We start from the raw sequence: 13,544 nt of genomic DNA on the forward strand, positions 1-13,544 counted from the left end.
ACATCCACATCCCATATCCACATTCATACATACACATCCATATCCACATCCACATGCATACATACATCCACATCCACATTCCCATTCACATATATACATCCATATCTACATACACATTCACATCCATACATCCACATCTATATGCTCATTCACATCCATACATCCACATTCATACATCCACATCTACATGCATTCATCCATACATCCACATCCACATTTACATCCATGCATCCACATCTACATGCATTCATCCATACATCCACATCCACATTTACATCCATGCATCCACATCTACATCCTCATTCACATCCATACATCCACATTCATACATCCATACATCCACATCCACATCCACATTCACATCCATACATCCACATCTACATGCTTATCTCCATTTTCACATCCTCATTTATACATCCACATCCCATATCCACATTCATACATATACATCCATATCCACATCCCCATGCATCTTATCATATCTTATCACTTCTCATATCTCTTATGCATACCTCTATGCATGAAATTCAATTATGCTCAAAGTAACACTTTTATAATAAAATATTCAACTTTTATGCATACCTCTATGCATGAAATCCAATATGATAAAAGTAACACTTTTGATATAAAAAAATTATCCTTTATGCATACTTCTATGCATGAAAATTAAAAATGATAAAAGTAACACTTTTGATATAAAAAATTTTCCTTTATGCATACTTCTATGCATGAAAATTAAAAATGATAAAAGTAACACTTTTGATATAAAATATTTTCCTTTATGCATACTTCTATGCATGAAAATTAAAAATGATAAAAGTAACACTTTTAATATATAAAAAATTATCCTTTATGCATACTTCTATGCATGAAAATTAAAAATGATAAAAGTAACACTTTTGATATATAAAAAAATTTTCCTTTATGCATACTTCTATGCATGAAAATTAAAAATGATAAAAGTAACACTTTTGATATTAAAAAATTATCCTTTATGCATACTTCTATGCATGAAAATTAAAAATGATAAAAGTAACACTTTTAATATAAAAAAATTATCCTTTATGCATGATATTAAAATTCAATTTCTCCATGATTATAATGAAATTCTTTCAATTAATCTAGGATGATAATTCCTAGAATATGGTAGGAAGTCCTCTTTTTATGCTTTGAATGAAATTATTTTATGCATAATTTTTATAAAAATTTTGCCATAGCTCCGCTGCTATGACTGATAAATCTCAATTTTTTCTAAGGGATAAAGCTTATCATTAAGAAAATAATTAAAATGATCTCTAATTGGATCATTAATCTATAATGGATTGAATCATCAATATGCATAAACTAAAAGCATAGAAAAAAAAGCCATTAATTTGGCCTCAAGCATAGCTTAATCTTGGATTAAGGAAAAGCTTTATGAAAAGCTTCATTTGGATTGAGAATGGGTCATGAGTATGACCATTTCTTGAGTGAGAGAGAGAAATTACATAAAAACCATTAGAATTTAAACATAAATAAAAATTAACTTCAATAGCATTTATTAAATTATGTAACTCTTCACTACTATTCACCAATTAACTTTAATAGCATTTAAAAAACCATACCAATTAAGCTTCTCAAGCTTGAGAGGGGTTGAGAAGAGAGAAACATTGAGAAATTATAGAAAAGATCAATATTCACTAATTACCTTACAAATTGCTTGATTCTTTGTTCACGGTAGAGGCCCCCAACCAATCAATTGGTTAAGTATGTTGATGGAGCCACTAATGGGGATTGAAGAAAGAGGGAAGCTCCAAAAACTAGTGAATTATTAAATGAATTCACAGTTCTTGGCTTAGGTGGAGTAGAGTAACGATGCATAAACACTATATATTTTTCAACAAGAGGGAGGCTTCTATTTATAGGAAAAATTGAGCTCCCAACCAAACAAACTGATTCTAGAATTTTCCAAATCAGTTTGGTCAAATTTTGACCATTTTTAGGTCAGTTAAGCTAACTTTTTGGAACTAGACTTGAATGAGGAGAGAGGAGAGATAAAATATCTCAATTTTTATGAGTTTAAAACTCATTCAAGCATGTGAAATATGCACCTCCTTTAAAGAACTCCCCTTCCTTACATAAGTGTCATAATGGAATCATTTTAATATTGCTCATAGTTTTTTACTAATAAACCTTGTACATTTTCAACTCTTCATCTTATGTGAAATATGCACCTCCTTTAAAGAACTCCCCTTCCTTACATATGTGTCATAATGGAATCATTTTAATATTGCTCATAGTTTTTTTATTAATAAACCTTGTACATTTTCAACTCTTCATCTTATGTGAAATATGCACCTCCTTTAAAGAACTCCCCTTCCTTACATATGTGTCATAATGGAATCATTTTAATATTGCTCATAGTTTTTTACTAATAAACCTTGTACATTTTCAACTCTTCATCTTATGTGAGCATTTAAGGGACTCCCCTTCCTTACATATGTGTCATAATAAAATCATTATTCCCAAAATATCTCATATTTTTAATATTGCTCATAGTTTTTTACTAATAAACCTTGTACATTTTCAACTCTTCATCTTATGTGAGCATTTAAGGGACTCCCCTTCCTTACATATGTGTCATAATAAAATCATTATTCCCAAAATATCTCATATTTTTAATATTGCTCATAGTTTTTTACTAATAAACCTTGTACATTTTCAACTCTTCATCTTATGTGAGCATTTACTCATTTTTGGGTATCTTCTTTTTACAATTTGGATTTATCTCCTCCCTACACATGGATTGATGCTATTGGCCCATAGGAACCTTAATTGGACCATAATCTAAAGATTTATGAAAATCTAGACCCTTAGACTAAGGTTCTTTATACCTATTTCTAATTAATTCCAATTGCACATTGGAAAATTCTTTTTGAATTTTTGTTTCAAGGAAATTCATCTTAATTATATGAGATATTTTTCTATCCAAAAATATTCAAAAGCTGAATATTCTCTCTCTAGAATAATTTTCTCTCTCTAGGTTAAAACAGTTAGAAACAAGGTCTTTATATTTCTGAAGAGGGATTGATTACAGGGGAAGATACTAGACATCAAAAGGGGTTTGGGGGAGGAATCTTACATTCTACCCCACTTAAAAAACGCGAGATGTCCTCATCTCGCAACTTGTGATAATTTCGCAAGATTCACGAATATGAGACTTAGAGAAAAATTTTAATCAAGATTAACCACCAAGATAAGTCTTAAAGAGAGCAAGATTCAAAATACGAACAAGATTTAAACTTTATTCATTCTCGGAACTTATACAGTAAAGATAGAGGAACTCTTTACACTTCCATAAGCCCGTCCATCATATGGTCACAAAAGCAGTCCTCACAAGCTGCACAAGTATAAGGTAACTCATCTATGGGAATGATTCTGTGGGTTATTGCTGCGCCTATCTCAGTGGTATGAGGTGTTCTAACAAAAGGACCTCTGAGAGGCAAGCCAAAAACGGGGTAAAGGCATATCTTCTCATGAGGAAGAAAACACGCCAGTAAGAAGACCCGCTCAGAAAACCCAGGATGTCTTGATCTCATGATGCAGTAGTATCGGGGACCCAAACCCAAAGCTTCAATAACCATGGCCAAGCGGACATTGTTACGGAAGTGCTGCTGACCCCAGGGTGTTACCCTAGTTATGTCTTGATAGGTCCGCCATTTGGTCTGCGCTACAGAAGTTCCCAAGTGAGGGAAAAGTGAGCGCTCATACTGTTCTATAAAATCCTTCTTCACAGACTCACTTGCGTCTTGAAGGTGAGGAATCATTATGGATAAAACTAATTCTTGTTGCCAAGCCATGAAGGAGATTAGGAAGAAAGGAGATCGATGGGAGTAAGATTACTGTGAGCGACAAGTAAAAGTTACGACTTATATAAAGGAAGGAGCTAGCGTAACTTAGAAGCCAACGGTAGCTTGCCACTGAAGTTTTACCGTCATTCCATGATTTGGGTTTGGCACAATTTTTTATAGAAGGCATTAAGAACTTTGAGATGAGGAGATAAAAGAAGCTCGTAAGCTAAGTCACTTACTTTCTTTGAAGTCAGATAAGGCTCACAATATCTGGGGGATAACTTCTTAAACTCCCCAATAGATAAAGAACTTCTTTTGTGCCGTACTCGAATGAAGACCAAAACCTTGGTATCCAAAACACCGATTTTCACTTCTGAACTCATTGTTCTGAATCCTTAAAACAGCGTGACTCCTGAGAAGTATTCTAGGGAAAGGGTCTTCCTTTTTTTAAACAGAATCTTTCTTTTATTTTTGAGAGGGAATAATTTTAAGATCAAAAAGGGAGATTCTTACTCCTGTATGCCTCGAAGGCTGGGGAGGAATCTTACATTCTACCCTACTTAAAAAAGTGCGAGATGTCCTCATCTCGCAAGGTAGAGGATAACTCTTTTTCTTAAGATCCAATTTTATTCTGGGGTTCCTTATATTCTGGTCAACCCAACAAAATACTGGGATAAATATCTCTTAGAACTCATCAACAATTCATTCAGATCATATCATTCATATCTTTAACATGATAATGGTCCATTAGACCGAAAAATTTCCTTCTGAACATTCCTCCACGGGAATTTCAGTCAAGTAAGTTCTCAATTTGTCATCCCTTATCTTGATCTAACGGTCAAGTATTAATAGTAGCAATCTGACAGCACAATCCACATCTCATAGTGATTTGCTGAAATCATTATCATCATTCCAGTTATGAATATCATCACAGGGACTCGTCCCATTCATCCTCATTGAGGTTTCGCTCAGCTTATTACATTTCAACTAAATTTCAGAATTCATCATTTTCCAATCAGAATCCAAATCAATTTCATCAGTTCTCAAACAGAATTAAAAATCATATCAACCACATTCAAATTCATCATCTGGATAGCATTAACGCTTATAATTTCAAGTCTTAGATTTACTCGTATATACTGTCAGTAAAGAGCTGCAGTTATACTCTCGGTATATACGGATAGTCACGGCCCTTGGAATTATAAGGTAAATACCATCATGTCTAGGCCTCAAGCAAGTCAAGGATTCTATATAATTGCGGTACTTCCATCTGAAGACCCAATTACCAAATTACGAATTTCAATTTGAATATCAAATTGTATGAATTATATCACACAATTACAACCTTTTTGTGTTTCTTGATAAATTTCTGACCTATTTGTCTTCTTAATTGATCTTTATTAACCAAATGCTCTGATACCAACTGTAAGATCCCCCTGTTCCCACCGAGCAACGGATTCGGGTACTAGCACAGCGGAAGTAGCACTTCTTGCGCGAGGCAGGGTCCCACACTCGGGGCCTCATCCATGGATATCCGGACAAAAGACTAATCCGTCGGATTTTCCAAAACCGAACCCGGAAAAACTTCCCTTATCCAGAAAGCACGGGCGATTCCTCCAAGATAACTTTTTACTCTAACGTAGTCAAGACCATTAATAATGATCAAACTAATCCGACTGCACCTATAAAGATATTCGGTCAGATCAAGGAAGAAACTTGCACTTGGATCATTGGGATCAACGCTTTTTTCCCCATCAAGAGGCACAGCCGTTGATTCCTATCCATAGAACAATTACTATCCGGGACTTACTTCATCTAACGTAATAACAGAAATTGAGTCTCGATTTACGGATCCATCAATCCAGCCTAACCCCATCCGATCCCATGGGTTAGCCAACCGCCCAACCACTGTAGTGATGGGATCCAATTTGGAATTTGGTTAGGTTTTGTCCCGGGTACCAAGGAAAAGAGTTCCAAGGCCCCCTAGCCGGAAGTTCATGCAAACATAAAACTAGCCATACCACTTACACACCCAATATGAAATTGCCTTTTTCTTAGCATCAGCTAACTTTAAAACAATCCTTTAATGAAACCATAGTACCACTGATCATAATCTTCCAATTTATCCGGTTGATTCATAATTTCCCATCATTCCTTCATCAGAGTATCTATGGCATCATTGGCAACTAGAACGCTCACCACCTGTCCACACAGGGGCCTTTTCAATAGTCCCTAGCCCATAATACTCGGCAATATAATCACTTATAAAAATCAAGATGGACTCTCGTTGAAGATCAGCAAGATCAACCAACAGATCCATATAAAGAGCCATGGACTCATCCATTGAAGACCAGCAAGGTCAATCAACCAGATCCATGCCCGGTTTCACAAAACAACTCTTACTCCTTGTTCCAATATCTTCCTCGACGCACGCGTGGGTATCCTAGGCGACCCAGAGCCCGAGCACCGTATGGTCAGCACCCTCTAGGATCCTTCGCAGGTGACCTAGCGCTTCACTCATAGGCCGCTTCCTTGGTCCCTCATCCACCGTACCGGAAGCTCACCATTTTAATCGAACCGAGGCTGGTCAAGACCTCGGTCGACCTTGCTACGCGAGACGTCCTCCATTGACTCTCCGTCAGCAGTTGCAACTTTAACAGTTAGGTCTCCACGACCTTAATCACAAGACGGTCAAAATGCTTCCCCAGCATTCTTGACATAAAACAGCCATTTACAAACAGCATTTACAAACAGTTTACAAATACAATTTCTATATTAACTCTCATTTTTCCACATTATCCCTCATACAATCCACATTACTTATTCCACATTTCATTTATATGTGTACTCATCCAATCACATCATTTTCCATCTCTTCACTTCAGATTCCTTCACATCACATATCATATATTCACATCCATATCCACATCCATACATCCACATCCACATCCACATCCACATTCACATCCATACATCCACATCTACATGCTTATCTCCATTTTCACATCCTCATTTATACATCCACATCCCATATCCACATTCATACATACACATCCATATCCACATCCATATCCGCATTTATACATACACATCCATATCCACATCCACATGCATACATTCATTATCACATCCTCAGTCATACATCCACATCCACATACATACATACATCCACATCCACATTCCCATTCACATCTATACATCCATATCTACATGCACATTCACATCCATACATCCACATCTATATCCTCATTCACATCCATACATCCACAGTCATGCATCCACATCTACATGCATACATCCATACATACACATCCACATTTACATCCATGCATCCACATCCACATCCTCATTCACATCCATACATCCACATTCATACATCCACATCCACATCCACATCCACATTCACATCCATACATCCACATCTACATGCTTATCTCCATTTTCACATCTTCATTTATACATCCACATCCCATATCTACATTCATACATACACATCCATATCCACATCCACATGCTCATACATCCACATCCACATTCCCATTCACATATATACATCCATATCTACATGCACATTTACATCCATACATCCACATCTATATCCTCATTCACATCCATACATCCACATTCATGCATCCACATCTACATGCTTATCTCCATTTTCACATCCTCATTTATACATCCACATCCCATATCCACATTCATACATACACATCCATATCCACATCCACATGCATACATACATCCACATCCACATTCCCATTCACATATATACATCCATATCTACATACACATTCACATCCATACATCCACATCTATATGCTCATTCACATCCATACATCCACATTCATACATCCACATCTACATGCATTCATCCATACATCCACATCCACATTTACATCCATGCATCCACATCTACATGCATTCATCCATACATCCACATCCACATTTACATCCATGCATCCACATCTACATCCTCATTCACATCCATACATCCACATTCATACATCCATACATCCACATTCATACATCCACATCCACATCCACATTCACATCCATACATCCACATCTACATGCTTATCTCCATTTTCACATCCTCATTTATACATCCACATCCCATATCCACATTCATACATATACATCCATATCCACATCCACATGCTCATACATCCACATCCACATTCCCATTCACATATATACATCCATATCTACATGCACATTTACATCCATACATCCACATCTATATCCTCATTCACATCCATACATCCACATTCATGCATCCACATCTACATGCTTATCTCCATTTTCACATCCTCATTTATACATCCACATCCCATATCCACATTCATACATACACATCCATATCCACATCCACATGCATACATACATCCACATCCACATTCCCATTCACATATATACATCCATATCTACATACACATTCACATCCATACATCCACATCTATATGCTCATTCACATCCATACATCCACATTCATACATCCACATCTACATGCATTCATCCATACATCCACATCCACATTTACATCCATGCATCCACATCTACATGCATTCATCCATACATCCACATCCACATTTACATCCATGCATCCACATCTACATCCTCATTCACATCCATACATCCACATTCATACATCCATACATCCACATTCATACATCCACATCCACATCCACATTCACATCCATACATCCACATCTACATGCTTATCTCCATTTTCACATCCTCATTTATACATCCACATCCCATATCCACATTCATACATATACATCCATATCCACATCCCCATGCATCTTATCATATCTTATCACTTCTCATATCTCTTATGCATACCTCTATGCATGAAATTCAATTATGCTCAAAGTAACACTTTTATAATAAAATATTCAACTTTTATGCATACCTCTATGCATGAAATCCAATATGATAAAAGTAACACTTTTGATATAAAAAAATTATCCTTTATGCATACTTCTATGCATGAAAATTAAAAATGATAAAAGTAACACTTTTGATATAAAAAATTTTCCTTTATGCATACTTCTATGCATGAAAATTAAAAATGATAAAAGTAACACTTTTGATATAAAATATTTTCCTTTATGCATACTTCTATGCATGAAAATTAAAAATGATAAAAGTAACACTTTTAATATATAAAAAATTATCCTTTATGCATACTTCTATGCATGAAAATTAAAAATGATAAAAGTAACACTTTTGATATATAAAAAAATTTTCCTTTATGCATACTTCTATGCATGAAAATTAAAAATGATAAAAGTAACACTTTTGATATTAAAAAATTATCCTTTATGCATACTTCTATGCATGAAAATTAAAAATGATAAAAGTAACACTTTTAATATAAAAAAATTATCCTTTATGCATGATATTAAAATTCAATTTCTCCATGATTATAATGAAATTCTTTCAATTAATCTAGGATGATAATTCCTAGAATATGGTAGGAAGTCCTCTTTTTATGCTTTAAATGAAATTATTTTATGCATAATTTTTATAAAAATTTTGCCATAGCTCCGCTGCTATGACTGATAAATCTTAATTTTTTCTAAGGGATAAAGCTTATCATTAAGAAAATAATTAAAATGATCTCTAATTGGATCATTAATCTATAATGGATTGAATCATCAATATGCATAAACTAAAAGCATAGAAAAAAAAGCCATTAATTTGGCCTCAAGCATAGCTTAATCTTGGATTAAGGAAAAGCTTTATGAAAAGCTTCATTTGGATTGAGAATGGGTCATGAGTATGACCATTTCTTGAGTGAGAGAGAGAAATTACATAAAAACCATTAGAATTTAAACATAAATAAAAATTAACTTCAATAGCATTTATTAAATTATGTAACTCTTCACTACTATTCACCAATTAACTTTAATAGCATTTAAAAAACCATACCAATTAAGCTTCTCAAGCTTGAGAGGGGTTGAGAAGAGAGAAACATTGAGAAATTATAGAAAAGATCAATATTCACTAATTACCTTACAAATTGCTTGATTCTTTGTTCACGGTAGAGGCCCCCAACCAATCAATTGGTTAAGTATGTTGATGGAGCCACTAATGGGGATTGAAGAAAGAGGGAAGCTCCAAAAACTAGTGAATTATTAAATGAATTCACAGTTCTTGGCTTAGGTGGAGTAGAGTAACGATGCATAAACACTATATATTTTTCAACAAGAGGGAGGCTTCTATTTATAGGAAAAATTGAGCTCCCAACCAAACAAACTGATTCTAGAATTTTCCAAATCAGTTTGGTCAAATTTTGACCATTTTTAGGTCAGTTAAGCTAACTTTTTGGAACTAGAGATAAAATATCTCAATTTTTATGAGTTTAAAACTCATTCAAGCATGTGAAATATGCACCTCCTTTAAAGAACTCCCCTTCCTTACATAAGTGTCATAATGGAATCATTTTAATATTGCTCATAGTTTTTTACTAATAAACCTTGTACATTTTCAACTCTTCATCTTATGTGAAATATGCACCTCCTTTAAAGAACTCCCCTTCCTTACATATGTGTCATAATGGAATCATTTTAATATTGCTCATAGTTTTTTTATTAATAAACCTTGTACATTTTCAACTCTTCATCTTATGTGAAATATGCACCTCCTTTAAAGAACTCCCCTTCCTTACATATGTGTCATAATGGAATCATTTTAATATTGCTCATAGTTTTTTACTAATAAACCTTGTACATTTTCAACTCTTCATCTTATGTGAGCATTTAAGGGACTCCCCTTCCTTACATATGTGTCATAATAAAATCATTATTCCCAAAATATCTCATATTTTTAATATTGCTCATAGTTTTTTACTAATAAACCTTGTACATTTTCAACTCTTCATCTTATGTGAGCATTTAAGGGACTCCCCTTCCTTACATATGTGTCATAATAAAATCATTATTCCCAAAATATCTCATATTTTTAATATTGCTCATAGTTTTTTACTAATAAACCTTGTACATTTTCAACTCTTCATCTTATGTGAGCATTTACTCATTTTTGGGTATCTTCTTTTTACAATTTGGATTTATCTCCTCCCTACACATGGATTGATGCTATTGGCCCATAGGAACCTTAATTGGACCATAATCTAAAGATTTATGAAAATCTAGACCCTTAGACTAAGGTTCTTTATACCTATTTCTAATTAATTCCAATTGCACATTGGAAAATTCTTTTTGAATTTTTGTTTCAAGGAAATTCATCTTAATTATATGAGATATTTTTCTATCCAAAAATATTCAAAAGCTGAATATTCTCTCTCTAGAATAATCTTCTCTCTCTAGGTTAAAACAGTTAGAAACAAGGTCTTTATATTTCTGAAGAGGGATTGATTACAGGGGAAGATACTAGACATCAAAAGGGGTTTGGGGGAGGAATCTTACACTTAATGGACAGCTTCTTTGATCAAGATCAAAGATTTTAAGGAGCAGCTCACGAGTGTGGATGAGATATATCTTGATAGTACATTGGTACCCACAGTTCTAAGTGCATTGCCGGAGTCCGATAAGACTGACTTAATAGTGTTTGTTTGCTATCAGAGTTTTGCCTCTACCATTAGACTCATGATGAAGGGAAATCCAAATGCCCTTACATTTGATGAGCTGGTTTCAATACTCTTGCAAGAGGAGTAGTCTAGGCAAAATAGATCTATTATGTGAGTTGGTGACCAAGCTTTTGTTTCCAGTCAAGAGAGGCAAAGGTAAGGCTTCTTCGCATGGTGGCTATAAGCCAAAATTAGAATCCTCAGGTAAGGATACAGAGAAAGAAGGTGATAAGTCTAAAAAGAAGGGCAAGTGTCACTATTTCAAGAAACTAGGGCACTACATAAATAAGTGCAAGAAAAAGCTAGAGAAGGAGAAAAAGAAAGAATCGGGCATGGATGTGGTTAATGCATCTGCACACCGAGTGCAGAGAGAAGAAAGAATCTGCAAGTTTTGCTCAAGATGATTGGGCATGGATTGTATTTACAGTTATGACCCTTCTATTCATGATGTGTGCATGTTAGTGGCAAAATCGGGTGCTTGGTACTTTGACAATGGTGCTAGTAAGCACATTACTTCACAAAAAAAATTGCTCTCATCTCTGGAATCTGTCTCTCAAGTGCAAGAATCGTCACATGTGTAAATGGTTCCTCATATCCTGTCAAGGGAGTTGGTAGAGTTGTGCTCCACTGTTGCAAATGGGGGCGCATTTACTCTTCTAAAGTTTTATATGTGCCAAGAATTAAGAAAAACTTGATGTCAGTTTCAGCCTTAGCCTTGTCAGGCTTGATGGTGAAATTTATCGATGACAGATGTACAGTTCAGGATAGAAATGATGGTTATTCTATCATTGCCTTAGGTACCTTGTTTCATGGCCTATACAAGATGGATGTATTTGAGAAGTTACAGCATGATGCTTGCTCAGTCTCTACGACTCGTGCTATGAGTGATGCAGAATTATGGCATGCACAATTTGGCCATCTAAATTATGGCAGATTGTTACGCCTTCAAAGGCATGATATGGTGTCTGACTTGCCAACTCTTGAGACCCCTGCCATACATGTATGTGAGGGGTGTATTCTTGGTAAAATGCATCGGGCATCATTTCCAAAGGATGGATCTGTGAAAGCTGTTAAGAAATTACAGCTTATACTACATAGTGATGTATGTGGTCCTATGAGGACACCATCTATTGGGAGATATCTCTACTTTGTCACTTTTATTGATGATTACTCCAGATATAGCTGGGTGTATCCATTAAAGTAGAAGTTAGAGGTTTTTATTTTAGGCACTTTGTATCCATGGCTAAAAATGCATGTGAATATAAAGTTGGCACCCTTCATTCAGATTAAGGAGGGGAGTAAATGTTCAAGGAATTTCATGCATATATGGCTGCAAAAGGCATTAGGCATCAATGTACAGTGCCATACATACCTCAGTAAGAACAGATCTCTCATGGAGATGGCACAATGTATGGTGAAAGCCCAAGATTTACCCCATGGTTTTTCGTTAGAGGCAACTATGTGCGCAAACTATGTGTTGAACAAATGCCCTACCAAGGCCTTGTAGTCTAAAACTCCTTATGAAGCTTAGCATGGAGGAAGCCTTCTCTGGCTCATTTGCGTGTTTTTGGTTGTCTTGCTTATGCTCTTGTGCTTGAGCAACAACGGTAAGCTTGATATGATAAGGCAGTTAAATATATATTGTTGAATGCAGTTTAGAAAGCAAGGGATATAGACTCTACCATCTGGCCTCAAAGCTGATTTTGGTAAGTAGAGATGTTGTTTTTGTCAAAAACTCAGTTCAGCCCATGCTTTCATGCAAAAAACAATACAATGTATACTCACAGGACATATTTGATTTGCTCCTACCTTTATAGCAATTGAATGGAGGGCAACCATATGTATAGCAATTGAATGCTCAACCAAGTGCTAAAATTTAGCCTTTACAAGTGCAAAATCAGCCTACAAATCAACCTTTTGATGAGGCAATTATTGAGGATGTAGTGGATGAGGAGAGAGCAGCCATAGAAAAATCTAGGCGTATGCCAAAATAGCTTGTGCAGACATTGAGGGATAGCAAGTTGGCAGCTCCTTTACCTAGCAGAACGCGTGCAGGTTCTCATCATGTAGATTATTCTCATGTGGATCATGTTCTTATTTCTACTTTATGTAATGAGGAG

This window comes from Cibotium barometz, chromosome 2 (assembly GCF_041138505.1).
Source record: "Cibotium barometz isolate CiBa-2024 chromosome 2, ASM4113850v1, whole genome shotgun sequence".
NCBI lineage: Eukaryota > Viridiplantae > Streptophyta > Polypodiopsida > Cyatheales > Cibotiaceae > Cibotium > Cibotium barometz.